This window comes from Sminthopsis crassicaudata, chromosome 2 (genome assembly GCF_048593235.1).
Source record: "Sminthopsis crassicaudata isolate SCR6 chromosome 2, ASM4859323v1, whole genome shotgun sequence".
Classification (NCBI taxonomy): Eukaryota; Metazoa; Chordata; class Mammalia; order Dasyuromorphia; family Dasyuridae; genus Sminthopsis; species Sminthopsis crassicaudata.
Window position 1 is genome coordinate 432921976 of NC_133618.1, and position 12485 is coordinate 432934460.

At 35.5% G+C, this 12485-nt stretch overlaps 1 long non-coding RNA gene across 1 annotated transcript in view; it reads right to left on the reverse strand.

Annotated features, from left to right (window-relative positions):
- Positions 1-462: 462 nt before the first annotated feature.
- LOC141557066 (uncharacterized) overlaps positions 463-12485 on the reverse strand; it is a 145002-nt gene continuing 132979 nt past the window's right edge. Inside the window, exon 3 of the long non-coding RNA XR_012486706.1 lies at positions 463-733. This is a non-coding gene — a long non-coding RNA (uncharacterized LOC141557066). The remainder of the gene's footprint in view (positions 734-12485) is intronic.

Below are 12485 nucleotides of genomic sequence, written 5' to 3' on the forward strand. Positions count from 1 at the left end.
GGTAAATATTTAACAACCAGCTATCCAGGGGGAAAAGAAAGTCCCCATGACACATACCTGTAAGTTTAATTTACATTATTAATATTTTCTTCATCACTTTCTTAAATGTAGACATGCAATGACACAATAAATAAGCCATGTTTTGTAGTTTTTGATGACTTCTCAGGTGTAAATGTTTACACTGATAATTTAATAATGATTTTTTGCAAGCCAGTGGGGACAGTCTTCGGCATACCTCGAGATTTATCCAATTCAACCCTGGAATCATGCAAGCATTTTGGATAATCATAATTATACCATTTACTCCCCTATTACTCCCCATCTGTAAAACCACTAAAGTCATGTTCAGTTCTAGATCACAGAACAGATAGGAACCTTAAATCAAAAAACAAAGAATTTATTCAGTAGAATGAACAGAAGAGTAAAATCAAACAATAGAAGTATTCTCAACCCCTTGTATTAATTAGTTCAATCTTCTATTGATTACAATGTTAGTGTAGAAGCTAAAAGCTTGAGTGTAATGTTATTACGTTGCAGCTGGAAAGCCACAGTTTCATGTCTGTCTCTAATTTGAACAGCAAACTTAAAGATCTGCTGCCACCTCTTTGAGGAAGACATTCAACATTCATTTCGACTTGCTCCATAAGTCATCAGGATTCAAGAACTTCCGTAAAGGGATAGCAGAATAGCCTCATTTTCTCTTTCTCATTCTTTTATTCTTGCTGAGCTTGTGCTGTGGAGGCAAAGACCAAAATAAATAAATAAATTAGTCCCTGCCCTCAAGAAGCTCAAAGGCGACAACATGCACACAATCAATATACCAAGGAGAATTCCCAAAAATCCTTTGGGAAAGGTTTTTTGAAGGAGGCAGGACATTAGCTGCTCCAAAAGGAAGCCAGACAGGCAAGGAAAGAGATATGAGGAGGAAGAGAATTTCAGGTATGGGGGACAGTCAGTGAAAATGCTTGGAAACAGGTGGATCAAGTGAGATCACTAGATTACAGAATATGTGGAAGAAGTAAAGTTTAAGAAGTCTAGAAAGGTAGGAAGGGGCCAAGTTATAGAGGGCTTTAAAAAAATCAAACAGAAGGTTTTATATTTGATCATAAAGGTAATAGGGAGCTACAAGAGTTCATTCAATAGGAGGTGACATGGTCAGACCTAAACTTTAGGAAGATCAATTTGACGTCAAAGTAGAGTAATTTCTTTACTTTTTAAACCTCTCACTTCCTAGAAGTTTCAGAATCATTACTTTATCATAAATCACTCTGCACACAGTTTCTTGGGAAATGGAATCCTGGGAATAGGAAAGATGCTCTCTGGGTCCAAGTATTATGTCAAATGAAATTCTGGGAGACTTTACTCCTTGACCACGACTGCTATTTTTCTATTAATGAGGCAGAAGATTGTGCTAGTATTTTTGGCTCTGATGTCACACTGTTGACTCATATTGTTGCTGAGTCATTTCAGTCACCTCTGACTTTAATTCCATTTGGGGTTTTCTTGGCAAAGATACCAAAGTGGCTTGCTACTTTCTTCTTCAGCTCATTTTACAGCTAAGGAAACTAAGGAAAACAAGGTCAAGTGACTTACCCAGGTCACACAGGTGTTAATTGTCTGATGTAAGATTTAAACTCATGAAAATGAATCTTCCAGACTTTAATCCCAGCATTCTATTCACTGAACCCCCTAGATGCCCTCTATCTCAAAGAGTCCTAATCCCTTAAGAAGCAGTTCAAGTCTTCACCTTTAAATCTTTCTTGATTTTTTTAGTGTTAATGCCTCTCCTTCCAAACTACCTTTTACTAAATTTTTGTGTTTATTTGTATTTATTCAGTTTATATTTATGCTGTATATACTTATAAACATCCTGGTTGTTTCCACCATTAGAATATAAGCTCCTTGGAAAGAATCCAACCATTCTGGAGAGCAATCTGGAATTATGCCCAAAAAGTTATCAAACTATGCATACCCTTTGATCCTGCAGTGCTGCTACTGGGCTTATATCCCAAGGAAATACTAAAGAAGGGAAAGGGACTTGTATGTGCCAAAATGTTTGTGGCAGTCCTTTTTGTAGTGGGTAGAAACTGGAAAATGAATGGATGCCCATCAATTGGAGAATGGTTGGGTAAATTATGGTATGTGAATATTATGGAATATTATTGTTCTGTAAGAAATGACCAACAGGATGAATACAGAGAGGCTTGGAGAGACTTACATCAACTGATGCTAAGTGAAACGAGCAGAACTAGGAGATCATTATATACTTCAACAATGATACTGTATGAGGATGTATTCTGATGGAAGTGGATAGAGAAGAGCTAATCTAATTCCAATTGATCAATGATGGACAGAATCAGCTATACCCAGAGAAGGAACCCTGGGAAATGAGTGTAAACTGTTAGCATTTTTTGTTTTTCTCCCCAGGTTATTTTTACCTTCCGAATCCAATTCTTCCTTTGCAACAACAACAACAACAACAACAACAACAACAACAACAACAAAATTCGGTTCTGCACATATATATTATACCTAGGATATACTATAACATATTTAATATGTATGGGAATGCCTGCCATCTAGGGGAGGGAGTGGAGGGAAGGAAGGGAAAATTTTGGAACAGAAGGGAGTACAGGGGATAATGTTGTAAAAAATTACCTATGCATATTTACTGTCAAAAAATGTTATAATTAATAAAAAATTTTAAAAAGAATATAAGCTCCTTCTGAATATGAACTATTTTATTCTTTGTGCTTATATCTCCACCATTTAGCACAGTGCCTGGCATATAATAGATTTTTTTAAAAATGCTTATTGATTGGTCAGCTGATTTCTGCCTTCATCTAAGTCATTCATAAAAATAGAACAAGGCCAAGGATAGATCTTACTGTGCAAATTAATTCATGGTCTCTATATCTTATTCCCAGAATCTAACTATTTTTCTTGTTATTTTTTTTCCTTTGGTCTTGGAAAATAATATTTTCCAAAAAGGGAGGGACTCTTCTAGTAACTCTACAGTGGAAATGCAGCCTAACTTATTTTGCTTTTGGTTTCTAGGAGCTACTCCAATTGGTAGGCTCATTAGTTCTCTATTTCTTTTGCTTTTATGACTCAGTCCCAAAATATGTGGGAACTGAAAGGAGGATGAGGAAGAACATATAAATGTGTGGAGTTCAGACCATCCTTCTAACACAGAATCTCAAGGTAGGAAAAAATGTACCTAATCCAATTACTCTCCAAAGGAATGGGAATCTTCTCTAGAGAACTAATTAATTAGCTCAAAAGTTTGGAATCCAAAGATCTTCATATCTAAATCCTTTCTTTTAAAATTGAGAAATTTAAGGTCCAGGGAGGAAATTGGACTTGCCAAGATCACAGAGTAATTAAGAGCCAGGGCTGAGATTAATTCAGGTCACTTGATTCTGAGTCAACAGTCTTTCCACTAGACCATAAAGAAGTCTCACCTATTGACCCAAAATCCAACTCCCTACAACTTCTATCCGTTGCTCTTAATTTTATTTTCTAAGGCCAAGGAAAACAAGTGTTCCATAAGGCAATTTGGAGACAAAGATTATGTCCCCCTAAAGTCTTCTCCAAGCTAAACATGCCTGGTCCTTTCAACTAATCCTTGTATGGCTTGGTTTTCAGTTCTCAGCTCATCCTAGTCACTTTTCCTCTGGACACATTCCAATTCGTCGATTTTCTTCTTAAATATGACTCCCAGAAGAGACTCTGAGAAAACTGATTCCAGAGTACTAGAATTTACTACAGACTTCACTTTTCTTTAAATGAGTCTTGCTCAAAGACCAATTTAATAATTTACCATGAGAAAAATAACATTAAACCATAATAAATATTTATTGATGCCAATCAGGCAAGATTTCCTTTCTCATGATCCCTGATTAATCTCCATTCTTAACTTTCATTTTGGGAGTTCTCTCACAGGCTTTTCCCACAATGGTCATATTAACCTTAACTGAAACATTTTTCTAACAGGTTATAATGACCAGTAGTAAAGATAGACTCAGAATTTTAGAATTAGAAAGGACTTCAGAGGCATCTAGCCCAATACAAATCTAATTGGGAATTCCCTTTGAAAATCTTCTGCAAGTAATTATGAAGCCTCCATATGAAAATCTCCACTGATGCAGACCTCACCTCTCCAGATAGTATCTCACTCCTCTTTGAGACAGCTCTTTGAGACAGTTTTTGGGAGATTCTTTCATAGAGCAAAATTTGCCTAATTTCTGTTGTTCACAAAACTATGTCTATGGGTCCTTTATAAATATATGCTACATAAGGCCAGCTGGACTCTCACTCCAGCAAAGAAATTTTTGTTGGTGTTGTTGTAATTGTTTGTTTCAGTCTTATCTGCTTCTTTGTGACCTCATTTGGAGTTTTCTTGGCACAGATAATAGAGTGGTTTGCCATTTCTTTATCCAGCATGTCCACATTTTACAGATGAAGAATTGAGGCACACAGGGTTAAGTAATTTGCCTAGATTCACATAGCTAGTAAGTGTATGAAGCCTGCTACTTGCCAGTAGAAACTTCTGTTGAGAAGACCTTTTCATCATAAGGTGATAGTATCCAAATTCCATCATAGGATGAGTTATTGAAGTATCTCATAAATTATGATCAAGCTAATCAATTCATAGTTCCTTAGGAATGTAAATGGACTTAAAGGTCAATGAATTCAATTCCACAAAGAAATGTGGGATTCTGTGATATACCATCTGAGAGAAATATCCCTCCAATCATGTCCAGCCCCCACCTTTTATTCTTACTCTTTTTTTCCTATTGACTTTTACTCTACTGCCTGCAAACATGTTAGGGGCTTCCCTCACTCTGGGGAAAAAAACTTCAATCAATTCTGCCATCCTCTCAAATATTTATCTTATGTATCACTGACCTCTCAAAGCCAAACTCATAATTTACTGTCATTGTCACTTATGTGGTTACCCTTACTTCCTACTTTACTTCTTATTTCCTTAGAATCACATTTTTAATACTATTATCTCTTCAAGATCACCATCTTTCTTAATTGTAAGGTGGATAGAGCACTGGCCTTGGATTCAAGAAGAATTGATCTTAAATTTGACCTTAGATAAACTTACTAGCTAAGTGATTTGGGGAAAATAATTACCTCAGTTTCCTTATTTGTAAAATGGGGATAACTAGTACTTACCTTATAGAGTTTATTATTAGGATCTTACCATGGTGCCTGGCACACACTAGGCATTATATAAATGATTATTTCTTTTCCTTTTCCTTCCCTTCCTTTCTCTTCCCTTCTTTTCTTTTCCCTTTTCTTCTTTTCTCAGTCCTCATCCCTAATGGTCCCATTGTTGTTTTTAACATTATTGACCTTCTTTTCCTCCTCCTCTTATATAATCTCTCCTTCCTCAGTTATGGTGAAACCACTCTCTCTAGATTATTCTTATATTTCTCTGGCTGCTTCTTCACAGTCACCTTTGCTAAGTCTTCATATGTTTTCTGCTTCCTCACCATGGGATATGCTGGTAAATGTTTAAGAACCAGCTCTATTAAAAATAAGAAACAAAGAATGACACTTTTAAGTTTAATTTGCATTATTAGAATTTTCCAATCAACTTCTTAAGCCTAGATAATTGACAAAACAATAAATCAAACCCTGATTTGTAGCATTTACTCATTTTGGAGTTGCAAATGTTTGTCTTCACAAGCTAGTGTACACAGACTCCAACACATCACTGCCTACCTGAGGTCTCTATCTTGGATCCTATTCTTTTCTCTTTTGGTAATGTCAGTTTACCAAACTGAGCTGGATTATCTCTATGTAGGTGACTCCCAAGGTTACATAGCAATATTCCTAAATTCCTGTCCTGAATCACCAACTGACAGCCCCATAGGCATCAAACACTGTCTGGCCCTAATTATGTAATTTTCAAAATAGGCAGGAACCAATAAAAGGTACTGCTATTATGTACCCAATTTTTCTTGGTACCAAGAGAAAGGACCTAGTTATTGTGTTGGAAAGGAGCAGAACATTAGAGAAAAGTGAATATTTCATCTTTGAGTTTATACTAGAATAGAAAAGAGCAAGAATCATCTGACATGAACCCTAGATTGCTAGAGTACAGTTTCAAAGATGCAGGGAAAGGTTAAATAACATCTCTTAAAGACTAAAACTCTATTATTTGAAATCAAGACATAGAAAATATGAAGACATGAAAAGGAATATTTCTGAAGAAAAAAATGGATGAGTTATCTTGAGAGATCTATATGAATGCTCAAGAAATTCAAAATGCCAGCTCAAAACATGAGACACAATGACAATGGAAAGCAGAAGCATGTAACAGATGATGAGTACAATAGATGACCAGTAATAACAGTGTCAAGAGTGTTCCAGATCTTAATGAGCTGAGTGAGACTTTTCAAAGAAAAGAATGACAGAGGGAATTTTTTTAATCCATATTGGATAAAGGATAAAGGAGAAATATCAAAGATAGGAAAGAAGCATCATTCAAGGAAGAAAAGAGGAGGATAAATGACAATGTAAAGAAAACAAAACCAGTGGTTTTTATTTAAGTTTCATTCACTTGGTCAAGTACTAGGCAGACCAGAACATAAATGGATAACAAGAATTAAAAACCAAAATCATTATGGAGATATTAAATAGGGATGTTTTAATCACTGAGATGAGCTTTATGATGTTTCTTTCCCTAGGACCAGTTGAACATGCATTCCAGAGCAGTGAAAGAATTGATGAATGTTACTGAGTCACTCTCAGTAAATTTTAAAAGACCATGAACAGGAGGATATTACAAGACTACAAAAAGCTAAAAAGCTGACCTGATTTAAAAAAAAAAAAAGGCCAATGTGGATAACAGTCTGCAAACTAGTAGGTAATGAAATTGACCTTGATTCCTGACAAAGTCTTAACTATATTATTAAGAGTCAATATGGCTTCATTAAAAGCAGATTATGTAAAACTAATCTGTTAGGATTTTTACAAGGTACTTATGTATTTAGTTCACACCTGGTTCACACCTTAGTTATCACCTGGCTGTCCTATGCTGTTTACCTTTTTTGCCAGAGACTTAGATAATATTTAGCAAATTTGCATTTTACATAAAGCTAGGAAGGATAGCCAACATATAATTATGTAGAGTCAGAGTCCAAGACTTTTGGACTATAATGTTGAACTGAATCTAATAAAATGAAATGTAATGGAGAAAATGTGAATTCTTCCATTGGGCTTCAAAATCAACTTCACAAGAATAAGCCTGGATAGTAGCTCATCAAAAAAAATTTTTTGATGTTTTTTATAGTGAGTATAATTTTAACATGAGTAAGTGATGTGATAAGGCAGTTCTAAAAGACTGGTATGATTTGAGATTTCATGAAGAGGAGCAGAGTATAAAGAACTAGGGCTGATCCTACCATTTTCTCCCTTAGGTAGACCAAAACATAAAAGATTGTGTTCAGTCCAGTATTCCACATTTTAGGGAGAACTTTGATAAGCTGGAAAGCATACATAGGAGGGGGACAAAGATAGGGATGACACCATGCTATATGAAATATATTCAAGGGATCATAGGAGCATACACAGATTTGGAATAGGGCTTAGAACTCATTTGATACAGTGAGGAAACTGAAGCTCCAAAAATGAAATTACCTTCCTAAGGTCATATAGAACATAGATGGTGGAGCAAAGATTTGCATTTATATGCTTATGCTCCAAATCCAGTCCTTTTTCCGATATACCATTCTGCCTTCTAGTTGAAGGAACTGAGGATGTTTAGTCTGGAGAAGAAAAAATTGGGGGTGAGGGTGGATTGTGGGATGATAATAATTGTCTCCAGCTATTTGAAGAGCACTCATAAGGAAGAGAACTTAGATTTTATCTGCATAGTCCCATAGGTACACAAGGTACTCTGAAAGAGGCAGATTTAGGCTTGATGTGAAGATAAATTTCCTAACAATTTAAGTTGTCCCCAGATGAAATAGACTGCCTTGAAAAGTAGTAGGTTTCTCCTCACTAGACATGTTTAAGCAAATGGCAGAGGACTGTTTACATCAGCTGGAGAAAGATTGCTGTTGTTTGGATTCAATTAGAGGAGTTTTGACTTTTCATCCAGCTTTGAGATTCTGAGAGTATCTGACAAGAGACAAAATACATTATCCTCCCCATTTAACCTGCTTCTCAGCCAAACTTCCCTATTTCTTTTGAGGACACCATTATTTTTATATTATCCTGATTTCACAACTGCAGAATCATTCTAGAGACATCACTCTTCCTAGAGCTACAATGACTACATTTGGCACTCAGCAGGCATCAAGAAATGCAAACAGCACTAATTGCATAGAGTGCATCCTCAAATCAGCATGTAATTTATAACTTAAAAATAACATAAGAATTGATTAAAGCATAAATACAAAATCAGGATAGGAAATCCTGGGTCATAAGTTGTTATAGAAGAAAACCCTATCAATAACATTGCCTCATACAGGGCGAGAACTAACTTTATTGCTCCAGGTATGGGAGGGCTGATACAGAGCCACCAAGCAAGCTATTGTTGGGGAAGGCATTGAAAGCAGGGATAGTCCAATAAGGATCCTACCTGGAGTGTGAACAAGGTGGGGGTTTTGTGGGGAGGGGCTGGAAATAGAAACATGCCATCTGGTATCTTCCTATTTTAAGGAATCATTCTTGCTAACTGTCAAACTAAGTTATTTCTAACTGCTGTCAAAACATAAATATAGTTAATGTTTAAATTGCAAAATCTTTTAAAATCATTCATTATTTTTAAATTTTGCGTCTTCCAAAATTTAGCATTCTGAAACAAAACTCCATTTATCCTGCCTTAAAATTATGATACTACACCTAGACAAACAGTAGTTGGGTATTACTAAATCTATTTTTGCAAGATTTCTTTAAATCTGTCCTCTATGCAAATTAAGACCACTCTGAGATACCACTACACACCTAACAGATTGGCTAAGATGACAGGAACAAATAATGACAAATGTTGGAGGGGATGTGGGGAAATTGGGACACTAATACATTGCTGGTGGAGTTGTGAAAGAATCCAGCCATTCTGGAGAGCAATCTGGAATTATGCCCAAAAAGTTATCAAACTGTGCATACCCTTTGACCCAGCAGCGCTACTACTGGGATTATATCCCAAAGAAATACTAAAGAGCGGAAAGAGACATATATGTGCCAAAATGTTTGTGGCAGCTCTTTTTGTTGTAGCTAGAAACTGGAAGATGAATGGATGTCCATCAGTTGGAGAATGGTTGGGTAAATTGTGGTATATGAAAGTTATGGAATATTATTGCTCAGTAAGAAATGACCAGCAGGAGGAATACAGAGAGGGTTGGAGAGACTTAAATCAATTGATGCTGAGTGAAATGAGCAGAACCAGAAGATCACTGTATACTTCAACAACGATACTGTATGAGGATGTATTCTGATGGAAGTGGAAATCTTCAACATAAAGAAGATCCAACTCACTTCCAGTTGATCAATGATGGACAGAGGTAGATACACCCAGAGAAGAAACACTGGGAGGGGAATGTAAATTGTTAGCACTAATATCTGTCTGCCCAGGTTGCATGTACCTTTGGATTCTAATGTTTATTGTGCAACAAGAAAATGATATTCACACACATGTATTGTACTTAGACTATATTGTAACACATGTAAAATGTATGGTATTGCCTGTCGTCGGGGGGAGGGAATAAGGGAGGGGGGGTAATTTGGAAAAATGAATACAAGGGATAATATTATAAAAAATATATATATATAATAAAAAAAATTAAAAAAAAAAATCTGTCCTCTACTTTCCACTTACACAGCTTCTAGCATAATTCAAAATTTCATTATCTCTCTTTTGCTCTACTGCAATAGCCCCCTTTGTCTCATTGATTGCGATCTTTTCTTTTTTCCATTCTGATCTCCAAATAAATGCCAAAATATATTTCTAATGCATAAATATTACCATGTCCTTTACCTGCTCCAAAATCTTCATTGGCTCCCTATTGTCTCTTTGATAAAATACAAACTCCTCAGCAAACTGCCCTTCAAAGATTGGCTCCAATCAACCTTTCTAGATTTTCACATTATAACCTTTTGTGTCTCCTCTATGCCTGCCAAATGGGCCTACTTACTTTTCCCACTACTTAGCATCCCATTTCCCATCTCTATCCATTTACACAAGCTTCCCTCTATACCTGGAATATTCCCCCTCTTTTCCCACTATTCTTTTAAGTTTTTGTTTTCTTCAAAACTTAAGTCAGGTATCACTTTCTACAAGAAGCTTTCCCTTAAAAGAACCTATTTGTATAAAAATATATATTTTTGTGAAGGCAAACAATTAAAAATTGAGTGTTGCCTATCAATTAAGGGAATGTCAAAACAAGTTCTGATGTGTAATTGGGATGGAATTTTATTGTGCTATAAGAACTGACAAACCAAATAATTTCAGAAAAAACCTGGAAAGATTTATATGAACTGATGCAGTGTGAAATGAGCAAAACCAGGAGAACATTATACACAGAAATATCAATATTGTATGATGATTGTGAATGACTTAAGTATTTTTAGCAATATGATGATCCTAGATAATCCCAAAGGATTCATGATGAAAAACACTACCCAACTGCAAAGAAAGAACTGAAGGTGTCTGAATACCGACTGAAGTATACTATTTTTTATGTTTTCTTTCTTTTCCTTTCTTTCTTCCTTCCTTCCTTTTCATTCTTTATATCTTTCTCTTGCTTTCTTTCTTTCTTTTTTCATTTTCTGCCACAAAATTTCTAATATGAAATATTTTACTTGATTGTACATGCATAACCTATACTGTATATTAAATAAAATATCACTTTAAAAGGTCTTCCCTTGAGTTATGAGTATTCTTTCCCTCCTCAAATTATTGTGTTTTTACTTATGTATGTGTCTGTCATTTCCCCTCAGTAGAAACTAAGTTCTATGAGGGTAGGGATTTTTTTGCCTTTTTATCTTAACAGAGTGCCTTGAACATAGGAGACACAAATGCTTATTGAACTAAATTAAATTTCATCATTGCCTGGAAGTCATCCAGTTTATGCTTGAATATCTGTCTCTAGTGGCAGAAATATCATTATGCCCTCCACATTCTAACTTTTCCCCAATCCCCCACTCACTCTTTAACATTTGAACTATTGTTGGGCATCTCAGATTATTAGAAAATTCTCTATAATGATCCAAAATATGTTCCTTGTGACTTCTACCCATTGATCTTAGTTCTGCCCTTTGCAATCAAACAAAACAAGCACAATTTCTTTGCTGGGTAAAAGAGAAAGGGCTCTAGACTTGAAATCAGAAGACTCGAGTTGTAATCCCAGTTTGTCAGCAGCAGGAGTATTTGACCTAGTAAGAAATTCTTTGTGCTCAAGAGATCTAAATTTAAAACCTAATTCTAGCACTTCTTAGCTGGGTGATTGGCCACATCAATTCACTTCTTTCACCCTTTATTCCTTCATCTATAAATATGGAGAATGATACTTTTATTGCCTATCTTACAGAGATATTGTGAACTCAGTGCTGACTAAAACCTTAAATTGATTTGCTATAGAAATGTGAGCTACTGTAATTTGTTTGAGCATGTCACTCTTCCTGTGTGGACTTCATTTTCCTCTGCTGTGAAATTAAATTGTTGGACTTGATGGTTTCAAAAGCTTTTTCTATCTCTGACATTCCATGATTCTACATGATAAGTTCAAATTATTCAAATATTTAAAGATAATGACCATACCTATACTGCCTGACAGAACTCTTGAAGACAACTATTTCTACCCATATTGAATGGGTTGTTGATATTTTTCTTTTAATCCACAGGGATAATTCTGTTCATTGGGCTTCTGAACTTTGGCCTTCTTGCAAATTTTAAGTCAAATATATCATATTTATAGCCTCTGAATCAAATTGGGCACAACAACAGAGCAAAATAGTGGATCTCCCTAAGCAATTGGCAACCCATCTTGGAAAGTAGTCAAGTTGAGCAGAGCAGAAATATGGCAAAGCCATTCCTACAAGTTTTGTTGTTGTTTTCATAAGTGTTTCTAGGCCAACTGAAATTTTGTTTAAGTTTATTTTTCTAGATTGAGGAGGAGATTCTGACCTTAAGTTTAACTCCTGGTTTTCCATTTTCTTTCATTATTAATGTTAAAAAGGATACAGGATTAGGACATTCCTGTGAACATGGAAAAGTAACTTGGGAGAAGCCAGCAGCTTGTTGTTTTTTGTTTTTTTTGCTACAATAATTGATTACCAGTACAAAATTCATCTATGTGGACCAAGAAATACTCTCACCATTCCAGAACTTAGATATCCAGTTTCATCATTGATTTAGAACCCAACTCTCTGACATCAATACTGATCCAGAAATCAGCTATCTGGAATTAATCTTTATCACCTCTTACTTGAACTTTTGCAATAATGTACTAATTGGTTGCTCT